A 12,715-nucleotide genomic window follows, 5' to 3' on the forward strand; every position below is an offset into this window, starting at 1 on the left:
CCCCCAAATACTTGTGGCTTGGAAGACGTGGGACAAACTACATCGCGACAGTCATGCATCCCCACATATATCCCCACAACTATCTTTTATTAACAACCCCAACTTTCAGGACAATAACCCAAACAACATTTTCTTTGATTGGTGGGCTCGAGGGATTGACTTGATGGACAAACTGCTAAAAAACACCTTCTGTCACATGAGGAAATGAAACAGAAGTTCCCTGAGCTGTCAGTTTTGCTACTTCCATATTTACAGGCTAGGCCAAATATCCAGGAACTCTTGCCGCAACCTCAGGAGATTGACTGGACACAGACAGGTGTCACATGGACTTCTAGGACGGTGGGCCTGCGGGAAATGATATCCAGGCTGTATAGAGTAATACGTAATATGCGGGAGCAGGATGATATTGACCTACCGGATGGAATCGGTGTTGTTGGCTTACAAATATTTGCCCTCGTCCATGTTCCTGGAAACGAGACTACAGGTCGTCCACGGGTCTTATCTAACCCCTGCAAGAGGGCATCACATGGGAATCTACCCCACCTCAAATTGTTTTAAATGCAAAGCGCCAAATGCCAATTTATTCCACAGTTTATGAACATGTTCCCAGATCAAGACTTTCTGGTCTCTAATTTGTGAGTATACCACTGTACATTTAATGAACTTCTGTCCACAAGAGCCTCTGTGCACAATTTTGGAATATCTGGAGCCAAATAGATACCATTGCTCAAAAAGAGCCCGCAAGCTATAGCACTTCGTGGCGGCATCGGGACTGAAGGCTATCTTGCAGATGTGGATACAGCCGACAGCCCCTCCCTTTAAACTGTTCCTGGACAAACTAACATAATTGTTCCAAATTGACTGGGCTGAAACATCGCTTTTCAAAGAAAAAATGGTGCAGTCTTTCTTTGTGACTTGGGGGAGCTTTGTCCAGCCGCTGCCGCGAAGAATAAGTGAAAGACTAAGGAATTGTTTCTATTACACTTGTTAGTTCCAGGAACAACTAGCATCGAGGAATCCCCCCCTTTAAGGTGTTTTACTTGCCGTGCTGTTCCCGTGTGGGGGAAGGGGTCTCTACACGTTCTGATATGTAGCCGGGGGTCTGTTCCATACGTATAAATGTGGTGATAATAACTTAGGAAAACAGACACATATTATTTGATTTTTTATTTTTTTTTGTAGCAGGTCCAGGTTTTTTTTTAAACTCTTTTTGTTTTTGTTTCTCCTTTTCATTATTCCTACATATTATCTTGCTCCTACTTTTTTATTGTTTCTTTTTTGCTTCTTTTATTAGTCTCTGGTTGATAGTTTATAAAATGAGAAATTATATACCGTATTTTCCGGACTATAAGGCGCACCGGATTATAAGGCGCACTTTCTATGAGCGCATTATAAGCAATCTTGTTTCATATATAAGGCGCACTGGATTATAAGGCGCAGCACATTAGTGCTGTGCAGGGGCCGGAGAGGCTTCTATCAAGCCTGATAGAAGCCTGTCCGGTCAGATCGCGGTTGCTAGGCAGCCAGGGGCCTTCTGAAAGGCCCTAGGGCTGTCTATGCAGAGCGCCTAGCAAGTCGTGCGCTAGATGGGCACTCTGCATAGACAGCCCTGGGGCCTTTCAGGAGGTCCCCGGCTGCCTAGCAACCGCACAGCGTCCCGCGATCTCATCGTGGGACGCTGTACGGGCCCCCTGAACATCGGTTGCAGGCTGTTCTTACAGCGGGCACCCGGCGGCAGCAGTTCTGATGAGCCGCGCCGCTCGTTAGAACTGTTAACACTTTAAATACCGCTGTCAGAGCGGTATTTAAAGTGTTAACAGTTCTGACAAGCGGCGCGGCTCGTCAGAACTGCTGCCGCCGGGTGCCCGCTGTAAGAACAGCCGGCACCCGACGTTGTATGGAGCAGGATCCACCCGCGATCCCGCTCCATACTACTACTTGTTTGACTTGCGAACAAAACGGACTTGCGAACGGGCTCCCGGAACGGAACCGGTTCGCAAGTCGGGGAGCACCTGGACTGTCGGGTTCATATATAAGGCGCACCGGATTATAAGGCGCACTTTCTATTTCTGAGAAATTCTCAGCATTTTATGTGCGCCTTATAGTCCGGAAAATACGGTAAATCGGGACTGTGTCCACCTAAACCTCTGCTGATCGGCAGTCAAAGATTGCTTCATGCTGTATCAACATATGCACTAGTCCAGCTATTAGACCTTAGAGTTGTTAAAGATGGCTGAAGCATGGTTATGATGCTGGATATGTGTCTCAATTGATTAATAAAAACATTAAAAAAAAAAGAACTATTTCAGCACAATGGAAACTTGAGCGATACTCCCAGTGGTACTGGGATGTGGAACTGTCTTATGTCCATCTGTGCACTATCGGTGCTCCCCAGCCTCAACTGAATGAAACTGGACCACAATAAAATTAAAACACTTCACCAAAATGGAAACTTGAACGGTACTTCCCCCCAAACGGTACTGGGATGTGGACCTACCAGTTAAAAAAATACATTCTCATCCAGGAGAAGGAAGAATATCCACTCAAGGAAATGGAAACTAACCTACACTGACGTGCCAAAAGCATTGAGACAGGAACTAATATCATGTAAGATGCCCTATAGCCTTGTAAAGTGTAGTAACTAGATTGGCATCAATTTCACAAGTGGACAGTCAAGGTGTAAAGGAATATTGAGTGCCGACTGCATAGCTACCCATAGCTCTAGGACATTTGTAGGTGCGGGGTCTCTGTTGTAAATGGATCTCTCCACCACATTCCATAAATGCTTGACTAGTCTCATGTCAGGTGAATGTGCAGGCCACACCATTCGTAGGAACTCTTCAGAATGCTCTGCGAACCAATTTTGGATAACTTGTGTCCAAAGACATAGTGCATTATCTGGCTGGAATGTCACATCATTGTGGGGGGTCCATGTAGACCATGATGGGCTGCAAATAGTCACTAAGCAGTGAAACATAGCAGGCACTCGTGAATAATATGTTTAGGCAGATCAGTGGACCCAATCCCTACAATGAAAACAGCCCCACAGCAGCATAGAACAACCACTAGCCTGCACAGTGCCGTGCTGACAACTGGAGTTCAAGGGGTCTATACAACACATGAACCCTACCATAAGCCTGAAACAATTGGTACCATGACTCATTGGACAATGCCACATGTTGCCAGTCCTTTAGGGTACAACTAGCAACATCAAGAAACCAGATGAGGTACTGCCTCAAGTGTTGTCTTCTGCTACCATGTCCAATGGAAGCTAAAGAACGCTGCATTGACCTATAAGATATGTGTGTGGGGCTTCCTGCATTGAATGTGGATGTGATTTCTGCAAGACTTGCTTGACTCTTTACATGGACAATTCTAACCAGATGCCTCTGGCTATTCAATGTGATGGCTGTGATTGGTTCATTGAGTGCTGCAGGGATTGGCTGCGCCGCGGCACTCGAGAACCAATCAGAGCCAGCGCTTCCTGGAGGCGGGGTTTTTGAACCCCTGACCAGGAAGCGCTTATGAAAGCTACAAGCAAATGTGTCAGGAACTTGTGGGGAGAAGTGCAGTGGAGTGGACAGCGGCTGTTATGCAATGCATTCGTTCTTTTTTAATGCAGCGCAAGCGTATTTTCAGGGTGGTGCTTCAGAAAAATTGTGTTATGGCTACCAGAAAACACAGTGATATCGCACAGAACATTGCTGCGATATCCTCTCAGTGATATCGCTGTCACCCGTGTGATAGAGGCCTTAAAACACTAGAAACCATTTGCAGCCGCTATCACTGACAGCCCACAATAACCAGATGACAGAGAGCACAGAGTATACTACACTGCTGCCGGAGAAGATTAGTAGAAAGCTCCATTAGATCTGTCTGTAGAGGATTTACAGAAATCTCAGCTTCATCTACCTGATGATAAAGTGGGACATGTTCCTCTTCCTCTGGACAATCCTGGGAATATAGAGGACTGGGACATCTCTCTGGGGGATTTCTCTGGCTGGATCCATCTATAGGAAATAACCAGAGAGACTGAATACATTATATATCTGATGATCAGATGATGGCGAGACTAGCCGACCCTCAAAACGGTCCTCTATAATCAATGAAGGTCTCCTCTTACCTGGTGATGGGAGGGGCTGCTGATCCTCCATCATGACGTCCTTGTACAGATCCTTGTGTCCATCTAAATACTCCCACTCCTCCATGGAGAAATAGACAGTGACGTCCTGACACCTTATAGGAACCTGACACACACAATATACAGTTATCCTCCAGACTCCTTCCTTGGCGGTATTATATAATGTCCCCCATTCCCAGCAGCGCTCACCTCTCCGGTCAACAGCTCAGTGATCCTGTGGGTAAGTTCTAGGACCTTCTGCTCATGTATCAGTGAATGAGGTGACGGCTCGGTGACGGGGCTTTGGGTCCGGCTCCATCCTCCTGACACACAGGGGGTCACAGACTCACCAGACAACTTCTTCACTACTGTGTAATCCTGTGGATGGTGAGACACTGATCACTACATGGAGGCTAAGAATCCTTCACCTTTCCCGTCATTCCCCTGTTTATTACTAGAGATAAGAGTGACATCATGTGAAGCTCTCACCTCCCCAGTTATCCAGTAGATGATCTCCAGGGTGAGGTCTAATATCCGGGCAGCCATGTGGTCTCTGTCCTTCTCCATCCTTGGTGGGTTATTGATGGAAAGTACCATCGTCTTCGTCTGTGAGAGTCCTGAGCCTTGGAACCTGAGGGAGACAAGAACATCTTCCATGAAGGGTCTCACTACTAGGAGATTGTAGATGATTAGTGACAGCATACAATGGAGTTGATTTAGATATGAAGGAGTCTTATAGAATATTCTGATCAGTAATCTGGTATATATTAGTCAGCCGCCCCTGTTATAAAGTTAGTATAGGGCCACCCAGTATATACATCATCAAAGATCCTAAAGTGACTAGTATACAGTTAGGGCCAGAAATATTTGGACAGTAACACAATTTTCACGAGTTGGGCTCTGCATGCCACCGCATTGGATTTGAAATGAAGCCTCTACAACAGAATTCAAGTGCAGATTGTAACGTTTAATTTAAAGGGTTGAACAAAAATATCTGATAGAAAATGTAGGAATTGTACACATTTCTTTACAAACACTCCACATTTAAGGAGCTCAAAAGTAATTGGACAAATAAACATAACCCAAACAAAATATTTTTTTTTCAATATTTTGTTGCGAATCCTTTGGAGGCAATCACTGCCTTAAGTCTGGAACCCATGGACATCACCAAACGCTGGGTTTCCTCCTTCTTAATGCTTTGCCAGGCCTTTACAGCCGCAGCCTTCAGGTCTTGCTTGTTTGTGGGTCTTTCCGTCTGAAGTCTGGATTTGAGCAAGTGAAATGCATGCTCAATTGGGTTAAAATCTGGTGATTGACTTGGCCATTGCAGAATGTTCCACTTTTTTGCACTCATGAACTCCTGGGTAGCTTTGGCTGTATGCTTGGGGTCATTGTCCATCTGTACTGTGAAGCGCCGTCCGATCAACTTTGCAGCATTTGGCTGCATCTGGGCTGAAAGTATATCCCGGTACACTTCAGAATTCATCCGGCTACTCTTGTCTGCTGTTATGTCATCAATAAACACAAGTGACCCAGTGCCATTGAAAGCCATGCATGCCCATGCCATCACGTTGCCTCCACCATGTTTTACAGAGGATGTGGTGTGCCTTGGATCATGTGCCGTTCCCTTTCTTCTCCAAACTTTTTTCTTCCCATCATTCTGGTACAGGTTGATCTTTGTCTCATCTGTCCATAGAATACTTTTCCAGAACTGGGCTGGCTTCTTGAGTTTTACAAGGGCAGCTGAGTCCCAGTTCAGACTACAAAGAGTTTACTGCAAGGACATTTCAAGCTAATAAAATTAAAATATAACTTTTATTGAATAATTAAGTTTAAAAGGAAGAACAAAACACACAGACGGTCGAAATGAGGAGTTATGATACAAAAGCCACCTATTTATAGTGACCAATAGAGTTTGAGTCATGCGATAAGGCTCAACTTATGATACACAAACACTTGCCACTTGTGTATTGTGACCAATGAGATTTGAGTCATACGATAAGGCTCAACTGATGTTAATCATTGGTCATATAACATAAAAATGGTAATTCAATCTGGTATATGTCAGATCACACAATTGGTCTGACATACGCGTGTGTCGTATGGTAAAAAGAACTGACACGCAATAAATTACTCATAAAGAAAAAGCGCGTTACCCTACGCGTTTCCCCCACCTAGTGGGTTCCTCAGGGGTTTCAATACGCTATTCCCAATTGGTATATTGGGATGTGGCTAAGAGATTGATTATTAATGAGACCACATACATGTCCTGGATTGATAATCCTGGACTTGGCGGTCTCAAAAAGTTAGATCTGTCAAAAAATAAAGATAAAGTGCAGCCAAAAATTATAGTGCACTATATTTTAGGACAGATAACAAGGAATGACACAGAGCGTGGCAATAATCGCAACTGTGGTCATTAAAAGAACATAACTATCCTCAGAGTACAAGATTAGGGTAGGGGAATATGCCCCAAACCCTTAAGCCGTATGATGTAATCAGGATTTACAGTCCCTAACGTCCTAAAGATTTCTCAGCCAGCTACCTAGCAGATAGATACTGTCTCGGATAAATGAGTTAGCAGATGGATGCTACCTAAGAAAATTGCTTAGGGGAGCTGGCCCCTGTATTAGGACAAAGAACTGAAATCAAATAAAAGAAAAAAACGGCGGCATGTCAGTCCTAGTGGTGGACTGACAGCATAATGATTTTCTAGTCCACAGAGCTTTAAATAGGGTGCATCAGGGAACGCCTCTTGGTGGGTGTGATTCACTTGGGCCAATAGGGCCAGGTTGGGAGGCACACACCTCATAGCATGTAACCATGGTTACCAGTGTACATAACCTCCAAGCTGTTTATTGGAATGCCCCAGATGTCTTCTATCGTTATGCAAGTTAGAGAGGACTACCTCCCACTACGATCGCAGTACACACCGGACAAATACCGTGTAGCGATCCCCCAGCAGCGCATGTCAAACATCCGTATCCTGGAGGTCTAATGGATGACGTCATGACGCACGGGCGTGAGAAGACGTCATTCCGCAGTCGACGCACGGATCACATGACACTGCACGTCATAGAAAGCGTCATGTGGTACCAGAGAAGGCGGTCCAGGGGGCGGCACTAGGACACTTGGAGTCCTTACCATGGCAACGATGTACACAGTAAACAGAGCTTTCAGATTATTAGAATCGAGCGCGGCCCCGGTGATGCATAGACACTGAACTCGGCCGCTAAAACGGCACTTATTAACTTCATTTTTATATCAATAAGGTGCCGATGATGCAAAGTGTAGCGATCATTAATAAACAGTTTTTGTACTGAACGGGAATTGCAATGAGAGCAGTGCTTATAAGATAGACTAGTATATAAGCACAGTCAAAACTCATTGCGAAGATGAAATTGCAAAATGTATCGGAAAAGCCGTGCAGATGTTATTTTATTCTGATAAATGTAAGACATCACACAGACAGTTCTCCATGCAGATATCTACATCAGGGAATTAGCAAGCCGCATGTGCTCATCCATCTGAATTTGTTTGGAATAGATATAAATTTTCCATTATTAAACGCTCTGTAACAAGGTAAGTATCTGATGGAAAAAATTAGATGATATATAGGACTAGAATAAAATTTATAGCTACAAAGAGCTATAAAACATCTTGTACAAGATAGAGAAGAAGAATTCTCATAGATCGTGAATATAGCGCAATAGCTATACCAACAGTATTTAGTTCTTCTGATGGTGAGATACTGCATTGATAGTCAAACACGTCAACAGTAGTGACAATCATGAATGCTGTCATTAAATAAAACAGTTAAATGACAACTGTTCATTTAGTCCAGTTGGAGACACGGAACGTAATCGAAAAATCCAACTTGCCTCTTTTTGTAAGAGGAGTTTGTTAGTGTCGCCGCGGCGACCGTCATGACGAATTTGCTCAATGCCTTGGAAATAAACCTGTGTTTCATCGCCACCATGTACATCCCACATGTGTGTTGCTAGTGGTGTTTGTTCGTTGCGCCTTATATTTCCTATGTGGGCAAGAACACGACGGCGGAATTGTTGGGCCGTCTTGCCCACATAGTTTAAAGGGCATGAGCATGTAGCCAGATAAACGACATTTTTTTGTCCGACAGTTTATAAATTCACGGTTCTGAAATTCCGTGGCTGTGCATGCACTTTTGAACACCGGACTCTTTTTGATAAACGGACATGCTGCACATCCTGAGCATTTGAAAGTCCCCTTCAAATTGTGCCTGCCTAACCACATACTCGTCGGTATTTCTTGTTTAAAATGGCTTCTAACAAGACGGTCACGCAAATTGCGTCCACGGTGAAAAGTAATTAATGGTGTTGGAGGTAATGAATCACTGATGTCCTCATCGTCCTTAAGGATGTCCCAGAAATTGCTCAGAATCCCCCTAATGGCAGAGGAGCCAGTGTCGAAGGTACCGACAATCCTAGTTAGTGTTGTTTTTTCCTTCCTCCGCGTTTGCAATAATTCATTACGATTTTTTTGGGAAGCAAAATTATAAGCCTCAAGAATTACACTTTCTGGATAGCCTCTCTGTCTGAACCTGAATGATAGTTTATCAGCTTCAACTTCAAATTCGTCCTCTGAGGAACAGTTACGGCGTATGCGTAAAAACTGACCTTTTGGGATCCCTCTACGTAATGGGTAGGGGTGATAGCTATTCCAGGTCAATAAAGAATTCGTAGCAGTAGATTTACGAAATGTAGTTGTTGAAAGGGTGCCGTCATGTTCCTTAGTGATCTTGAGGTCGAGAAAGGTGATAGTTTTCTCATTACATTCAGCCGTAAAATGTAAGTTGAGAGTATTGATGTTTAATTTCTCAACGAACTCACTGAAAGTGGTTGCCGTACCTGACCAGATAATGAAGATGTCATCTATATACCTTGCCCATAAAATGACGCTGTTGGTATATAGATGATTCTCTTCGGTGAAAACGTGTCGTTCCTCCCACCAGCCCAGGAGCAAATTTGCGTAGGATGGGGCACATGGTGTCCCCATCGCGGTGCCCCTGAGCTGGTGGAAGAAAACATCTTGGAAAAGAAAATAGTTGCGAGTGAGGATAAATCTCAGTAGTTCCAGAACAAATTGATTATGTTCATAGTATTGTTGGCCTTTCTGGCTAAGAAAATATTCAGTAGCCTTTAGGCCTAGTTCATGAGGGATTGAACTATAGAGACTTTCCACGTCCATAGTGGCCAGAATGACATCTGAGTCAAGATGAACGCCTTCTATTTGACGCAACATGTCGAGGGTGTCCTCGACATGTGAAGGTAAAGAGGTCACAAAGGGCCTTAATAACTGGTCCACATAGGTACTCGCATGTTGACTTAGGTTGGAAACTCCAGAGACGATTGGACGCCCTTTAACGGGCGACAGTCCCTTATGCACCTTCGGCAAGGTGTAAAACGTAGCTATCCTCGGATGCTTTGGGACGATAAACTCGAATTCTTTAGGACTGATCAACTTAGAAGTCAGTGCCTTTTCAGCGATAGATAGTAATTCGGTAGAGAATGTCAAGGTGGGGTCAGAAGGGAGTTTTTCATATGTGTCAATATCATTTAATAAAGATAGACACATGTTAGCATAATCGTCTCTGTTGAGAATTACAACGTTTCCACCTTTGTCAGATGGTTTGATGACAATGTTACTATTACTTTCCAAGGATTTCAATGCACGTGATTCTTCATAGGTCAGATTTTGGGGACCTCTGCAGTTTCTGGGATTAAGATTTTTAATTTCCTTGAGGACGATTTTTTCAAAGGTGTCCAGAAGGGGACAGTGCAGTGAGGGGGGGTTTGATGAATTTTTATTCTTGAGTTCAGTGAATGGACCTTTGCCGGGGACCTTGTTCATCTCTCTTTCAAGGTCTTGAAGATCCCTAAGTATGGGCATGTCTGATGGAGAGAGTCCATATTCCACTGCTTGTTTTTTATCCAACTGGATGAAGTGTTTTTTCCATCTTAGACGACGTATGAAGAGGGAGATGTCCTTCGTCCAGACGAACGGATTGAAGGAGCTCGTCGGGACGAAGGACAACCCCCTCTCCAAAACGCCAATCTCCACAGGTGTTAATGTTTTTCCTGAGAGATTCATCACTTGTAGCTTATCAGGTATAGATTCTGAAACAACTTTTTTTCGGTGAGACGGGGAGGTGGTCACATAGCTCTTCTTTCTCTTAGTGGATAGCGAGAAGTGGGGGGCCTAAAAAACCCGGATCCATATTAGGAATAGTGTGTTTGTTTCTGCCTCGTCCCCTTTGTTGGGGCTTATTTCTACCTCTCCGAGGGTATGTATTGTATCTGCCTCTTCCTCGAATGTCACTTTCAGACATATCTAGATCAGATGAGCTTATGTCTGTGTCAGAGCATGATCTATCTGTATAAGCTCGATTTTCTTTGAAATCAATGAGGTCCCGGTTTAATTGTCCATGTTTACGTTCCTTTATTTGGGAGGTGTACTTTTCGACATTAGTCTGTAAGATCTTTTCCTTAACGGAAAATTCAGGATCTTCAGAGAATTTCTTTACAGCCTCTAAGTTTTCGTCTAGGATGTGGTGTGCCTTGGATCATGTGCCGTTCCCTTTCTTCTCCAAACTTTTTTCTTCCCATCATTCTGGTACAGGTTGATCTTTGTCTCATCTGTCCATAGAATACTTTTCCAGAACTGGGCTGGCTTCTTGAGGTGTTTTTTGGCAAATTTACCTCTGGCCTGTCTATTTTTGGAATTGATGAATGGTTTGCATCTAGATGTGAACCCTTTGTATTTACTTTCATGGAGTCTTCTCTTTACTGTTGACTTAGAGACAGATACACCTACTTCCCTGAGAGTGTTCTGCACTTCAGTTGATGTTGTGAACAGCTTCTTCTTCACCAAAGAAAGTATGCGGTGATCATCCATCACCGTTGTCTTCCGTGGACGCCCAGGCCTTTTTGAGTTCCCAAGCTCACCAGTGAATTCCTTTTTTCTCAGAATGTACCCGACTGTTGATTTTGCTACTCCAAGCATGTCTGCTATCTCTCTGATGGATTTTTTCTTTTTTTTCAGCCTCAGGATGTTCTGCTTCACCTCAATTGAGAGTTCCTTTGACCGCATGTTGTCTGGTCACAGCAACAGCTTCCAAATGCAAACCCACACACCTGGAATCAACCCCAGACCTTTTAACTACTTAATTGATTACAGGTTAACGAGGGAGACGCCTTCTGAGTTAATTGCAGCCCTTAGAGTCAATTGTCCAATTACTTTTGGTCCCTTGAAAAAGAGGAGGCTATGCATTACAGAGCTATGATTCCTAAACCCTTTCTCCGTTTTGGATGTGGAAACTCTCATATTGCAGCTGGGAGTGTGCACTTTCAGCCCATATTATATATATAATTGTATTTCTGAACATGTTTTTGTAAACAGCTAAAATAACAAAACTTGTGTCACTGTCCAAATATTTCTGGCCCTAACTGTATATAATGTACATATAAGTTAGTGTACCGCCTCCAACATACAGATGGGACAAGAAAGTAGAGCGATCCCCACGGTTCCCCTTGTTGTCCGTCGCCTCATTACTTTCCATAGAGCAGATGAATGTGGCCGAAGGCTCGTGAAGAACACACATCTCTATTAGGGGGCATTTACAAGGGCGAATTTCCTGAATGATTTCTGTACCTACCTGCACATGTAAGCATTACATGAAGCTCAGCCTGACTCCTCCCACACGTGTGACCGATCCAGTCCAAAAATTCATTGTAACTCTTTAACTGCTGGGGCACAATTCAAGAGTTCCTTCATACAGCAGCCAGACAATCCAGATGAAGCTCAACTCTTATTTGTGATCCCAAATCAGAGCAATATCATAGGAGATGCCACAGCACAGAACAGTGACCAAGTGTCCGGCCACTTTCGACATGGTAGAAGATCCTGTTCACCGCTTATGATATCAGGGATATCCATCAGCTTTCCTCATGGGTCCAGGATCTGGCCTCAGCATCAGATTCTGGCACCTTCTAAATGGCTCATCCCCTTCAGCTTAATTCAGCTACTACCCCAGCCACATGAGCTCCGTCTTTTCACAACCCCATTTATGCTGAACAGGGATGGTATGTGTAATTAATGGCCCTAAACATATGATGACGACAGATCCACCAGGTCCTGTGACCCCCTTCCCCACATACTATAAATTATTTTAGCTTTGTGCAGTCTGCCCAGGCTATTCATTAAAGGAGTTGTCCCGCAACAGGAAGTGGGGTTATACACTTCTGTATGGCCATATTAATGCACTTTGTAATATACATCGTGCATTAAATATTGGCCATACAGAAGTTATTCACTTACCCCCTCCGGTGTTGGCGTCCCCGTCTGCATGGCTCCGACCAAAGCCGCCTTCTGCCTCGATTAGCCGCGGTTGCGCAGTCTGCCCTCTTCTGTCCCGCTCCGGCATGCTCGTGCCGCACAGGTCTTCTGCGCATGTGCAGAAGACCTGTACATAAGTGTTTAACCCCCCTTGTTGTTGCGGGACAACCCTTTAAATAAATCTACATGACGCCTCATGTGGCGCAGAGTGTTAAGGCAGCA

General features: G+C 44.1%; 1 pseudogene; it reads right to left on the reverse strand.

The window, feature by feature from the left end:
* LOC136620553 (zinc finger protein 850-like) overlaps positions 1-12,715 on the reverse strand; it is a 493,122-nt pseudogene that overhangs the window by 321,861 nt on the left and 158,546 nt on the right.

Source organism: Eleutherodactylus coqui, chromosome 3 (genome assembly GCF_035609145.1).
Source record: "Eleutherodactylus coqui strain aEleCoq1 chromosome 3, aEleCoq1.hap1, whole genome shotgun sequence".
Lineage (NCBI taxonomy): Eukaryota > Metazoa > Chordata > Amphibia > Anura > Eleutherodactylidae > Eleutherodactylus > Eleutherodactylus coqui.